Here is a 14,351-nt window from a genome sequence, read left to right as displayed (position 1 = left end):
TGTAACCAAAATGGCTATGAAATTACTCTATGTAAATACTAACAAGATATATCATGAAAAAACAATAAAGTAACAAAAAAACGCTCCACAAGGAGGAAGAAACAAACGGCTATGAAAGAACTAACAAACAAACTAACAAAACAATAGAAACAAAAGATCGCTCCTGAAACACGGAGGAAAATAACACTACTATGAGATACAAACGAAACAAAAGAACAATCTTACAAAGTACTGAAATTCAGCTATCAACTAGCGAGAAACAAAACAACAAAACTAGACTATAGAAATTACAACAAAAAACACTCACGAAGAGGATCAAATGACACGAAGGCAATAATACTGTGGCTGTGGCTGTGAACAAGGGAGGCACGGGTGAATCGACCAAAGGACAAAGACACACTGGCACAAGACAAGGGAGACGCGACTATTTACCTATTTAACACATGGAGGGTAATCAGGAACAGGTGGAGACAACAGGTGATCGGGGCAGACACACAGGTGACACATGAGGAAGGGAAGTGCTCTGAAACGAGAGGAGAGTTATACCTTCAAAATAAAACAGGAAATGACGAACAAAAACCCAAGACGAGACAAACTCACCACAGTGTGACAAAAATAAAAAATCTCTTATTTTAACCTGAATGTCCTTTTTGTTTGTAACCCTAACCAAACCTTAACCTCAGTGTTGCCACATCATAAAACTGAAGGAACAGACAAAATGATGCACAGCGAGGTTGTTCTGGAGGGGATGGAAAAACAGCATACACAATAATAAGCTATTGTTGCCTAACTCAGAAGTGAGTGTCGTGTTGGTAACAGATCAGCGGCACCTTCCCCACCAGTGGTCACAAAAACGAGGAAGACATGGCTCATGATGTGTGGTTTGCTAACGATGTTGTGGAGCGAGTGATGAGAAGGGAAAGAGTTTATAGAGAGTGCAGTAAACTGTTGGAAGTGAGGACATTGTCATGAGTTAGCAGAGGCGCTGAGTCCTGCCACATTAAGAAGCCGCAGCAACTCAGAGATTTCATACTACTGTCAGGTTCTTCTATTGTTCCACTGCTCACTGAATTTCTCTTCCCTCTGAAGGCAAACATTTTCCACTCGAGTGAACGGAGCTGAGCGGTTTGATGCAGTAGCTCAGTCAGCCATGCTTTTTAATCTTAAAGAAAGTCCTAATTTGCCCAGAATTCATGTCGAAATAGTCCTACTTAGCGGATGATTTCAGACATCCATCAGAAGTCTGACTATTAGCTTCATCTAAGCCATAGTCAGAGTCTGGATTTGTATGTGTGTGGGGGAGCAGGTGGTTGTCACTGTTGTTTGTTCTCATGTGTTGTTTAATATACTCTCATGCCACTTGTTGTTGTATGCACTTGAATGTAAAGCACACTGAGTTTACCTGCAAGGAAATGTGTTATATAAAAAATGACCGTACCTTTAAACTACTGTGTGTTGTCTGGGTTGGTCTGGTGTCTAGTGGGAGTAAGCTGTGAGCTGTTACCTTGCTGCTACCCTCAGTTGACAGGTGCCTTGCTGTGGACTTTCACAGCCAGTTTATAAAGAGCGACACTGCCTCCCCCACTGAGCTTAACACTCCTGTTATTATTCCAATCAGCCTTAATATTGCTTGGCCTCAGCTTTTCCTCCTGTGGTTAAACTGTAGAGTTGCAGCCTTGTGTAACGCACCCCTCTCTGCACAGACAGCTGCACAAAAACAAGGGAGCTTATCCACAGGAGTCCATTGGGGAAGAACAAGGTAAATCCAGCAGCTTGCCTATTTGTTTTTATTACTTTTCCCTTCACAGTATCCTCTTCTATATCTCTTTTTTGCAGAGGATGGGGCCATCTGTCCCTAGGAGTGCTGTCAATTTAACCTTATTCCACCCTTTAGGTCAGCTCTGCTCAGACCATCGTAGAGACAGGGTGCTGGAGCTGTCAGTCAGCAGTCCAGACACCAGGCTCATCCCCCCCGTCTCTGCCTTTCTGTGCTGCCTCACAGACACTGATCACCTCAGACAAGACAGAAACACTTGCTGCTGTCTCTCTGCAGCACAATGCCTCAGTCTCTCCTCCATCCTGTATGCCTGCTGCTCTCTATTGACACTCCTCCTCTTTCTCAATTAGAGAGCGGTGGAAAGTCGGAAAGAAAGGAAAGTTCAGGTACAGTACGTTAGCATTAGCATTAGAAACAGGCAGGTTTAATGGTCTGCTGAAGAGAATAGACTTAGATTCTTATGTGGGTTATGTGAGACTGCGTTTCAGGAGCCTTATTTGTGGCAGGTTGTATTTGTAGAGCCTCGAACAGAAGACAACGCTTTCCTTGAATTTAATGTTACTGTATATATCAGAAACTATGTTCATGTCTGTCACGTGTTTTGCCATTGCAAAGGTATTTTTTGCTGTTTTAGAAGTCCATGTGGGGCACAATAAATAATACAACGAAGTAACTTGCTTCTCCATACAGCAGATCCACTTAAAGCCCTAACAAACATGGTCCACTGACCTCAACATTCCTGCAAAGAAGCTGGATTCTCTGATTTTCCATCACCATTTGTCCTCTGCGCTCTTGTCAAGACCGATGCTTTTAATCTGATTTCGCTGTTTCACTTCGCACCATCTGCAGTCGGTATTCCTCTCTAACTCCATAGCCTGCACTGCTCCTTCAGCAGCTGTCCTCTGTTCTTCTTTTGACCTTCGCTGTCATGATTTCCTCCTGCAGCTTGGCTGTCTGAAAAGCTCGTAAAATCAATTGACAAAGCCTCCCCGCTGCCCACAGAAAGTAGCAAAAAGCCGCCTGGTTTGAATTTTCTCTTGTACTTTTAATTCCTCCTCTCTTGCTGTTTTGTACCTGTCTCTGCTGAAAAGTCAGCAAAAAACAACCCTCTGTCTCCTTCTCAGCTTCTCCCCCTCCTTCCATGTATTCTGCTCTGCTCTTATCAAAATGTCACATATATCTACTGTACATGTGCAGCTCCTCCCTCCAACTCGCCACTCGCCCCTCCTTATATCCTCCTCTGACCCCGCTGAGTCAAATTCTAAACGACATTCTCCTCTTCCAGTTTGAGACCCAGAAATCTCTCTCTAACATCAGTGGTAGAGACTCCCCTCTTGACCTCATCCACCCCCTCAGACTATCGCAGCTCATCTACTCTGGTTCCATCAGCTTTCACTGTCAGCTCCTTCTCAATATGAGGCCACATGAAATCAGCCCGAAGGTCACCTGGAGGTCCTCCCTGTCCTCTTCTCTGGAAAAAAAATCCTTTAACCAGTTTTAGGTAAAAACTCAGTGATTTGATTAGTGCAATATCTGTCTGCACAGACACGACTTCTTTTTAAAATGACAGACCTTAGTTACACCAAGCTTGTTAGCGGGCATTGGAATCTACTCAGAAAATCACAGTTTTGTTAGAGGGCACCCAAGGACCTTCATCACTGCATCTAAGCTAAGGTTAAATATGTTTGTTGAATGCCATTATCGTCCAACCACCATCCTTCAGTTGGCTAAAAAGCAGCAAAAAGACGGCATGTTATCTGCCTTCTTTTTGGAGTGGTGGTGTCAAGCTAGAAATTCTCTTCTGTGTATGAGGTCACAATGATGTCAGTAATAGATAAATCAGTTGATTGATTGATCCTTCTTTACTGTAATGTTTCAGAGCCAGACTCCCTCTTTGTCAGGCTTGTGGAGGCCTGAAGAAAATGTCATCAGAACAAATCAATAGATTTTAGTCCATTGTGTGAGAGGTCTGGCTTGCAGAGATAACCTCTGTAGTGACTCTTTTTTGCTCTGAACCCTGACAACCTCAAATGCTCCTTGCCATGTTTGCTCACCAAAGAATCTCGAGTGATTCATCTCCTAACTGATACACATTTCTGCCCTCGCCGGGGTCTCCGCGGTCACGTACGTCCTCAGGGCTAAAGTGCCACTGCTGCTCCTTCTCTCCTCAACTCTGCTGTGAAATCCTGCAAGTCTCCCCACCATTGTTAATGCTGACAACACGAACTCTTCTTCTCTCCCATAGACACGCACATTGAAGCTTGCACCTCTGTGTTTCGAGCTGACATCTGCAGTTGGACGCCTGCCAACCACATCAATCTCAACACTTTTTTTTCTCTTTCTTCAGCAAATCCTTTTGTAGAAGCCTCAACGCCTCGCCGTCTTCTGCCCAGACTGCCGCCAACCCTGGTGTGACGTCACACACGATGCAACCGCACCCACCTCCTCCCTCTCTTCTTTTCTTGTTGTCCCAATTCTATACGTCGCTTGTCTGCACTAGTACAACTCCCTCCTGGCTGGGCTCCCAGCAGACCTTCATCCAGCCTCTACAACTCAAAGAGGGGTGCAGCCTGTCTCATTTTCATCCACACTGAATTCTTCCATTTCACCCCTTCTCACTGGCTCCTCATATTGAATTCAAAACCTCAGCTCTCTTCTGTCTGTGTTCCCAGTGGTGCGATGACCTCCCCACCCCCTCACAGGACTACAGTAACTCCCTATCTGCAAGTCTCGACTAAAAATCCTGTTCAGCCAAAGCATTTCATGTCCATCTTTCCCCCTCCCTTCCATGCATACTTGCGTCTGATCTCACTCTTTTCCTGTAAAAAACCTTTCACGCACCACTTCTTTTTCTCTTTCTTCGTACGTTTCTTCTCCGACACGTTTCTCTGTACATGAACAGTCAGCATACATGAATATTGATGTGTGGGTTGAGCTCACGCGTCTAGTTTCCACAGCAGCCAGACCTTTCAAACAGCGCTTCACTAAACTCTAACATTTAGATTTGTTTCTGCAGGCTGATTAATGTGGGACTTGAAACAAGCAAATGAAGACTGTCACTGCAATGTAACGGCTCCCTCTCCGTACGCCAGTGCCAATCATTCTGCACAAAACGGCTCTATTGTTTTCTGGACACCAGTGGTCATTTCCACTGTGGGAGAGGTCAAAGTATATTGTAATAATTATCGTAAGGCATGCCAATATAAACCCAGGACACAATTAAAACCAGACTCTCTCCAACAGCCCATGCTGTTTCACTTCTTAATCAAAATGAACACATATTCTTCATGTTAAATTCTGCTGATACCAATTTGCTGTTTTCAGCATTTCAAACAATCCAGAAAGCAGAATGAGCTCATTTGGAAGAACCTGTGACACAAAACACAGCAGTGGTTACAGTTTTAGCTGCCTAGCTCCTTGCTGAATGTTGAATCAATTACTGTCCTGCCAATATATTCAGCATACCCCGCAGGAGAACTGTGATGCTGAATCAGACCATGGCCGAAAGCAAGATGAGGTATGGGTAAATAATAATTGCTACATAAAGCATCAAAGTCAAAGGTTGTAAATATCTTTTTTATTTTTATTTTTTTGGCCATAAATAAAAATGTTCCACATAATTTGACAAGTCATACAACCCTTAATCTTCAGATAGTTTATTTGATGAGCTTTTACATTAGAGGGTGGCTCTCAAGCTTAAGAATGTGACCTAGATAATTGATTTTAAAATTACTGACTCGTATTAATTAGAAAGGTTTTTCTACACAAATAATCAAGAATGATTGGCGTTCACACAGGCGTGCATCTAGAGCAGCGGCGGCCACAATGCTGCACCCTGACACCCTGTCAAGTGAGTACTCCATCACCTCATGAACCCAGACAGCACATATACACTGTAATGTGTTTCAAATCAATAGCATCAGTCATTTTTATGGGACATTTATTTGAATATGCTCTTATATTTAAAACATATAAACTCAGCAAACAGATAAATTACTCAACAAGACTTTTATGTTAATTGGAACTTAATTTGTCCACGCAGCTAATCTAATCAGTCCTGCTGATGATGATTTTATATACACAAACCTGATTGGCAAAAAGGCTGGGACGCATTGTAAAACATAAATAAAGCAGAATATGATATCTTGCTAATCCTTTTTGACATAAACTCAACTGAAAACAAGACAATATATTTGATGTCTGACCTCACTGACTTCATTGATTTTTGTAAAAATATATGCTTATTCTGAGTTTGATGCAGGCAGCATGTTTTTTAAAAGAAGTTGGAACAGGAGCAACAAAAGAAAATCCTGGAATGCTCCAAAAGCAGCTGTTTGGAAGATTTTACACAGCGTCCCACCCTTTTGAAATTGGGGTTGTAATGTAAAGGAATAGTTTGACATTTTGGGAAATCTGCTTTCTTGCCTTCTTGCAGAGAGTTACATGAGAAGATTGATGCGACATCGGCGTAGAAAACTGGTATCAATCTTCTCATCCAGCTCTCAACAAGAGAGGGGATGAAGGTATTTTGAAGGTCAGTGTTGAACTGCTCCATGAAGGTGGTGGTAATCTCTGCTTAGTCAGGTTTCCATCCATTTGTAGCCAGGTCTTAACAGACTTTACATCAAATATTCTAAAGAAAATGCTAACGAATGCGTACGTCCATCCACACCTTTTATGTGTATATTAGCAGTTGGTTTGTCCAAATAAGTTTGTTAGTGGCGCTAATTCACCAGTTGCATTCCACTCAACCACTGCAGAAGAAGAGGGTGTCACAAGATGATGATAAAAGGATGCCAGTCAAACAACAAATGCTAGAAAAGCATGTGGAAACATGATGGAAATATGATGTTTCTGTTTGTTTCATCTATCACTCAAGGTTACAGTCTCCTCATCGCTCCACACAGATCTGTCTTTGTCTGCTTGTGTTTTTGGTCTCTTCTGTGTAGCAGAAGCTTGACTGGATGCTGAAGTCACTATTTGTAAGTCACTTCATGCACATCATTTACATTCCTTTGCGCTTTGTGACATTTTGCTTTAATTGATAGACCAACTTTTCCATCACAGCCAAGCATAAAAACGTTTTTGCCACATTTCGAGCTTTTTTTTTCTCCACATTTTCAGCATTTTCACTCAAGTTTTTCAATTTTGCACATAAAAAAATGTGGAACACACACACACACATAATGTATGCAGGAGCCAGCGTGTTAACTGATTGAATGTTTGGCGAGGCCTGGTCTCCTTAGTGTTGTGGCTGGACAGGGAGGAATCCAACCCCCCCATCTCCCCGAAACAGGGGCCTCAGACTGGTCACAGCAGAGAGACAGAGGGGCGGGGAAGCTTGAAACAACAGAGAATGAATAGTGGAGGGGCATGCTTTTAGAGCTGCAGACTAATTGGAGAATAATTATCCTTCAGCAGTACTTCAGCTTACAAATAAGCTCTCTGAGTTAAAGTCAAATATATCACAGATTTCAGGGCACCAAATTGATTCGAAATGAAATGACAGGCATTCATTAATAAAATTCACCACACAGAACACTTTTGCTTTTCATTTGTTATGCCCTGATTTTAAACTCATCAGCTCATGTCAAGACGGTACGTTACATCAATACTCTCACAACATACAGCATCTGCTCACCAGAAAAGACAAGCACACAACTCCTCCTGGAGTGCAGAGCAATAAACTGACGAGATGAAACACTTTGCAGTAACACTACATTTATGCGCTACATTTATGCTCCCACCTATTTGCCATGCCAGCAGTTCATTTGAGCCTCTCCACTACAACTCGCCTTGGCATTCTTGTTTGTGGGCAGAGTGTTCCTCTGTAAAGCTAAACCAGCATTGGCAAGTTCTTCATGCAGATGGTTCCTCTGTTCGCTGTGTTATTCTGCCAAGAACTCTCCTTTTCTTTGACTGAGAATGAGTCATTGAAGAAGAAACACATTTTGATTTTCTCATCATTTTGCTGAACAGCTGAACAAGCATTCCTCTCATAGAGGACACATTTACCGACTCTTCCTAGTGCTTCACCTCTCCCTGACCTTGGTGCAAACACTGGCACTGCCAAGGGGTGGCCAGGAGGGGGCCACGCCCACCCTGATACGATCTCTGTCACACCGCCCACCATGCGACCGTTGTGCGACTCAAAATGTTAAATGTGCTGGTACTACTCTATGCACATCAGATAATTAGGAACATTAACTGTAAAACAATGAACAAACTAAATCAGTATGTGATACCTTAAATCTCAGTCACCTGTCATGAAAATGGGATCTGTATCCGGATACATTATCCAGGCAATAAATGATCCGATCTTGCCTTTGCGTTTACGCCTGATATTTTTAATGCATTTCTTTACCCCCCAAAACAAATATCTGTAGGTTGTGTAAGGATGTCAGCATGCTGTTCAGACTGCGTTTACACCCACCTAAGATCTGTACACAATGCAAGCCAGACTACCACCAGAAGTGGTCAGGCATCACATTCCTCATTTACCTCTGGCATTAACATGCGGTTTTCCTTACCCAGATAACGTGTGATTCAGATCACATGTTAATACCAGGTGTGAATGGGGTCATACTGACATAGTTTGCAACTAGTTTACATACTATAATAGAATTCCTGAGATTCAGATACAGCTTTTGGTTTTGTGTGTCACTACAAGATTTTCAGTGGCCCCATCTGGCCATCCCCACATTTCTGGGGGTGCCACTGTGTGGAAACTGAAAAGAGTATGATGTGTTAACTATTCCACTATGCACACACCACTGACCCTTCCTGCATATTCTACAATGATGCTTGTTTTTCAGATACAGTTTAAAAGTGCATCAGAGTAGTTTGCCTACTGATAAACACTTTGTTTGCATAATTTGCTGGTTTTCTTGCATTCTAGCTGCTAAAAAGCTGCTAAAAGACGAAGAGACTTCAGCACACTGTACTTTGAGATAAATGCTAACCTCAACATGCATGCATATCAGCAACAACAATGCTAACAAGTTGATGCTGAGTAGGTTTTAATTTTAGTCTGGACCAAAGTGGTGGACTGATAGACCGAATAAAAATATTCTCTCATTTGCATGCAAGCCTCCAAGCAAATCAATATATTAATACATTCACATGTTAGAAAACTGAATTTGCTGTTTTTTAGGTCTTTTAATCTATCTCCATTCATCTTGCCGATGGATGGCTCAGCGACTGAGGCTCCTGCTCCTTTCTGCCTCTTCTCTGATTTAATCTGCAGGTTTTAGTTTTAATGAGAGAGCGTTTTTTTTTCCTCAGGTGTCCATCTTTCTGACATGGCCCTGCCAAACGATGGCCTATGCTAACTGAGCACTCTTATTATTTGCTTGCTCAAGGTCACTGAACAATCAAGAGATTGACTATGAGCGAGCTCGCCGTTTCTGCCTCAGAGGGATAAACTGGATTAAGGTATTGGGCGGGCCGCGCAGTTAAAGCTTTAGAGATGGCAAACACAATCAGCGTGTCTCTACATGCCTTGCCTCTTTCAATCATCCACAAGCAATCATGGCACGAATGGAAATCCCCATCCCCTCTGCAAATCAGATGGAGAGGCGGCAGCGTAAGATATGATCCTTGTAATACATCTCTTAAGGGCCTCATGTGCATCTGTGTGAGGATTCACATCTGTTCTGCTCAGTTTGCATAATGATACTCAGTAGATGTGTACATTAAATCTTAAACCAAGGAGGGGCGACTCCTAAAATGTGACACTCGGGTCTAAATACTACAGGTAGTACTTTGTAAGTTACCATTAACCTCAAAACCTTGTTTTCTGTTTCTAAATATTGAATGAAGGATAAAGCATCTGACTCCTGGCGGTATTAAAAAGTGATTTTACATCATGCATGAATAACTACATGGTTGGAATATTTTGGACCACTACAGTACTTCCAATGATGAGTGAAAGATTAAATCTCACGGCTCCATCTGTTTTCTTCTGACTACTTTTTAGAATGCATTCTTAAGGAGCTTCTCTCTTCTTGAAGGTACAGCTTCATTTGATATCCAGAGAGGGGTCGTGGTCATCGCTCATGCAGATAAAGCCTATGCAAAATTCAGTGCATGATATAGTAGAGTATATGCTGCTGCAATGTTTACGTACCGGCAAACACACTTTAACTTTCAGGGTTTGGCACAGCTGTAGCTTGACAAAGTTGTCTGAATGTAATTAGCTTCTAAGTTCCCAAGGGGGGATCCAGTTGGTTTGCCCACCAACAGTAACCCAGTCATCAGAAGTGCAGAGGCATGCTCATACAACCCCAGGATGCCCTTGTGGCTCATTCATCTGTCCTTGTGTGTGCGCTGGAAAAACATTTTCCTCTCAGCATTTCTCCCTCTGTAGCTCATAAATGTCAAAATGCCAGCGTTCATGTCAAACATGTTTGGACTCACAATAAAGATGAACCATGCAATTATGCTGATATACACATACGTGGCTACAATAAAATGCAGGATATGACACATGATCAGACAGTACCATGTGATTGGATGATAGTTTAACCAGTGAAATATCCCAAACTCTATTGGATGGATTACCACAAAATTCAGACTTGCAGTGGTGGTATAGTTAAAGTCTGACTTTTCATCTACGTCCATCATCAGGTCATAATTATAATTTGTGCAATACTTTGATTTACGACTAAATACCTGCAAAACTAATGACATTCCCAGCAGCCTCCACTGTGCTTTCTATTCTTTCTGTTCGGATTATCAAACGTTAACATGCTGCCATGTTAAGCTAAGATGATGAACATGGTGCTCTAAGCATCGCTCTGTCTAAGTGGAGCCTCACAGAGCTGCTCGTGTGGCTTTTTAGACTCTTTGTGTTGTTAAATAGCTCACAGACATGGAAAGACAATATTTACAAGTTTGACTCTTTGGATTTTATCCCAGTATTCCATTTAACTACCAAACATATCCCCTAAATTGTTGTGATGGTTTTCTCGAGCTATTAACTCACCTGAAAGTCTTTAATGGGTTTAGGTTTCAGGGGAGAGTTTCCCATAATGGCCTGGTGCTTCACCGGTTTGACTACTGCCAATTTCAAGTAGTGCTGACACTTGTCTTCAGAGAGACCAAACCAAAGTCAGGGTTGTAAGCTCGCTATAATCAATCTCAAACAGCCAAGGTAAAAACAAACAGGAAGTGTGTCTGGCTTCTTGTGTTTGTGTATGTATGTGTGTGTGTGTATATACACACACACACACACACACACACACACACACACACACATATAGGAGGCCAGGTTGTTGCCCTGCTACGGCCTCCTCCACATCTCCTGATGTACTGGCCTGTCTCCTGGTAGCGCCTCCATGCTCTGGACACTACGCTGACAGACACAGCAAACCTTCTTGCCACAGCTCGCATTGATGTGCCATCCTGGACGAGCTGCACTACCTGAGCCACTCGTGTGGGTTGTAGACTCCGTTTCATGCTACCACTAGAGTGAAAGCACCGCCAGCTCAAAAGTGACCAAAACATCAGCCAGAAAGCATAGGAACTGAGAAGTGGTCTGTGGTCACCACCTGCAGAACCACTCCTTTATTGGGGGTGTCTTGCTAATTGCCTATAATTTCTGCCTGTTGTCTATTCCATTTGCACAGCAGCATGCGAAATTGATTGTCAATCAGTGTTGCTTCCTAAGTGGACAGTTTGATTTCACAGAAGTGTGATTGACTTGGAGCTACATTGTTTTGTTTAAGTGTTCCCTTTATTTTTTTAAGCAGTGTATATAGTTTAACCATATACACTGCTCAATATATATACACATATGTGTGTGTGTGTGTATAGTATATACACATATATATGTATACATATGTATGCATATGTGTATGTATATCTGTGTGTATATGCACATATACATGCATGTATATATATGTATACAAGTGTCTACATATATACATTTATATTGCATGGTACAGTTTATCCCACAAATACTTGAAACAGGCTTGTTGTTGGAGTGATGGCAGAGGGACCTGTTTGGCTTTCAGAGTCATGCCTTGACCTCTCGGGATGAATGCTGAAGGACATGTTTTGAAGCGGGAGGTTACATCTCTCTCTGTAAGGCCTTTGCTCTTTCATCCCTGCCTCACTATCCTCCTCAGCCCGTCTCACACGCTCTCCAGAGCTGAAGCGATAGCCTCCAGTGTTTACTCGTCATACTGCATGACTTATACATGAAGAGGCTGCTCTTTATTCATCTTCGGGACTCCCACTGCGTGAGTGCAGCTCTCCGCCGTCTGTATCACTTCTGCTACTGTGTCTTCCCTAACCTTTTCATCTTCTCGCACGCACAGACGCTCACGCTGCGTTCATTCAAACCTGGGAGCCTCTGGGAGCCCTGTGGAAGTGAAAAGGACGTATAAAGCAGGCCCTGTGCTTGGCTGCCTCGCACTCTTTGCAGTTTAAATTTGTGTAAATGCATATGTAAAGGGTAAATAAATCAGCACTGTTGTCTAAATGAGTTCTGACATGGCCATTAAAACCTGTTGTAGAACTAAATGTATCTTCAGCTTTGTTCGACTGTTTGACTGTTGTTAGTCCTTTGTGTTATTTGAAGCTTGACTTATTAATGACACTGGAGTCAAATCCTGAAGGCTGGAGCATCATGATGTTGCTGGGACCTGCAGTTATCAGACATGTTGTTTTATTATTTATCCTTCTTCATCTTTTTAGCTGTGCTATGTGCCATGTTGGTCCCATGACGTTACCTCGAGCGCCGCCATGAAGTCTTGTATGGTTTTAAGAGAATGTCTTGACAACTTCCCTCAAGCTGAATTATAATAACTTTTGTAATCCCCCAACTTCTCATCTAGCACCAGGTCCAATTTAAATTTGTTTGGTTTATGGCTGAATACTTACTTATTTTCTGTCTAGCGCAAATTAGCAAATGTTAGCATGCTAGCATGCTAAACTACAATGGTAAACATAATAAACACTACATCTGCTAAACATAAATGTGTTGCGTTGTCTTTTGAGTATGTTAACATGCTGAAGTGAGAATTTAGCTCGAAGCACCATAGCCTGACTACCTTGTTACTTCATATATTTTATTCCATTCTTGGAACATGGACGACGTTTTTCATATCACTGCATATGAACTTGTTTTTCTAATTCTCCCTGGGCAGATTCAGCTGTCTAAACTACATTAAATAAAAAATATCCACTCATATTCCACTCTAAACAGAAGGGATTTTCATCCACTCACCAGGACTTTGGACCAGGGATAAAGAGCGCATTTAGAAAATATTCTACCACAAGGACCATATAGACAGCCTCGTCTTTTATCAGTAATTCATTATAGTATTATTTTTTTCTTATCAAATGCTGTATGTTTGAACCAGCTTGATGAACACTGTAGCTTTAAATCTCTGGTCATGAAATTTTATCTCACTTACTGTCCTTCCTGAGGGGAACCATAGCAAAACAACGATCCATATCACTGCATTTGTCACGTGATTTTTGCTCAAACTAATCCGTTATGTTTGATACGTGACAAAATGTGTTCATATCTTCATGTGTAAGATATAAAGAGGAAACTCTTGGATTGTTCTACGGTCCCCAAAGAAGCACCTGCTTTGGTGACACCTGCTCCGGCACACCTTTAGGGATCTTGCTGGTGTAATGGATTGAAATTGTTTCAACAACTTGAAATACAGCGAAAGGCATTTAAATATTTTCCTTTCAGGCTCAGATGACTTTATTGTCCATTCAAGATACAAACAATGTAAATTCATCTTCGACACTGGCAAAATGGGACAACTCACACCATACACAACAATACAGAACAGTACACAATAATGTAAGCCACCATCGCCATCACAATATTTACCATAATTAACAACTGTGTCAATACTGGACAGAGCCAGCGGATTTGGTGCCTGGTTTTTGCAGATAAACCATTTCAAGTGGTTTTAAGTGTGAGAGAATGAGGAGAATATCGAAACTCCTCCGTATTTTTGGACCATATCTGTTCCATCTGACATGTTTGTTTACCAGAAACACGCTGTGATTAATTGCAGTCCCTCTTGCAGAGAGCTTAATGAGACTTCTGATGGAAAAAATTAGTAATGCTCTGCAGGAAGCATCATTCTTTAACTCCCAAATGTTATATAATTTAATAATTATTATGATAAGCTGTTTAGATGAGTAGCATGTTGCCACAACTCATATTTATAACGGAGAGGGATTGCCACATGTCTGTATGCAGGCTGACGTGAGGAAACCAAGTGCTTTTATTGTTTCTGTGGGAATTATTTTTCTCTTGTAGAGAAATAGATCAAAATGAAGCTCAGTTTGAGTGATATCAAGGTAAAGAATGTTGTTATTGAACTGATGAGGAAGTACAGTTCCTGACATACATCATCAGTGCGAGCTAATGAGACAGCCCACAAGAAGCTACACTGTGATCACAGTCTGTAAAATGTCATCAGACTCAACCTTCTCCTCCCCCGACATGCTCTAATGGGCTCGTGGTCAAATAAAATACAGCAGGGGCTCTCAAAGGCTGAAGCTGTTGCAGAGTAACACTTCATGTGTGCAGTCTGAG

The sequence above is a fragment of the Chelmon rostratus genome, chromosome 14, assembly GCF_017976325.1.
Source record: "Chelmon rostratus isolate fCheRos1 chromosome 14, fCheRos1.pri, whole genome shotgun sequence".
Lineage (NCBI taxonomy): Eukaryota > Metazoa > Chordata > Actinopteri > Chaetodontiformes > Chaetodontidae > Chelmon > Chelmon rostratus.
The sequence above is the reverse complement of the archived record's forward strand: the minus strand, read 5'-3'. Positions refer to the sequence as shown.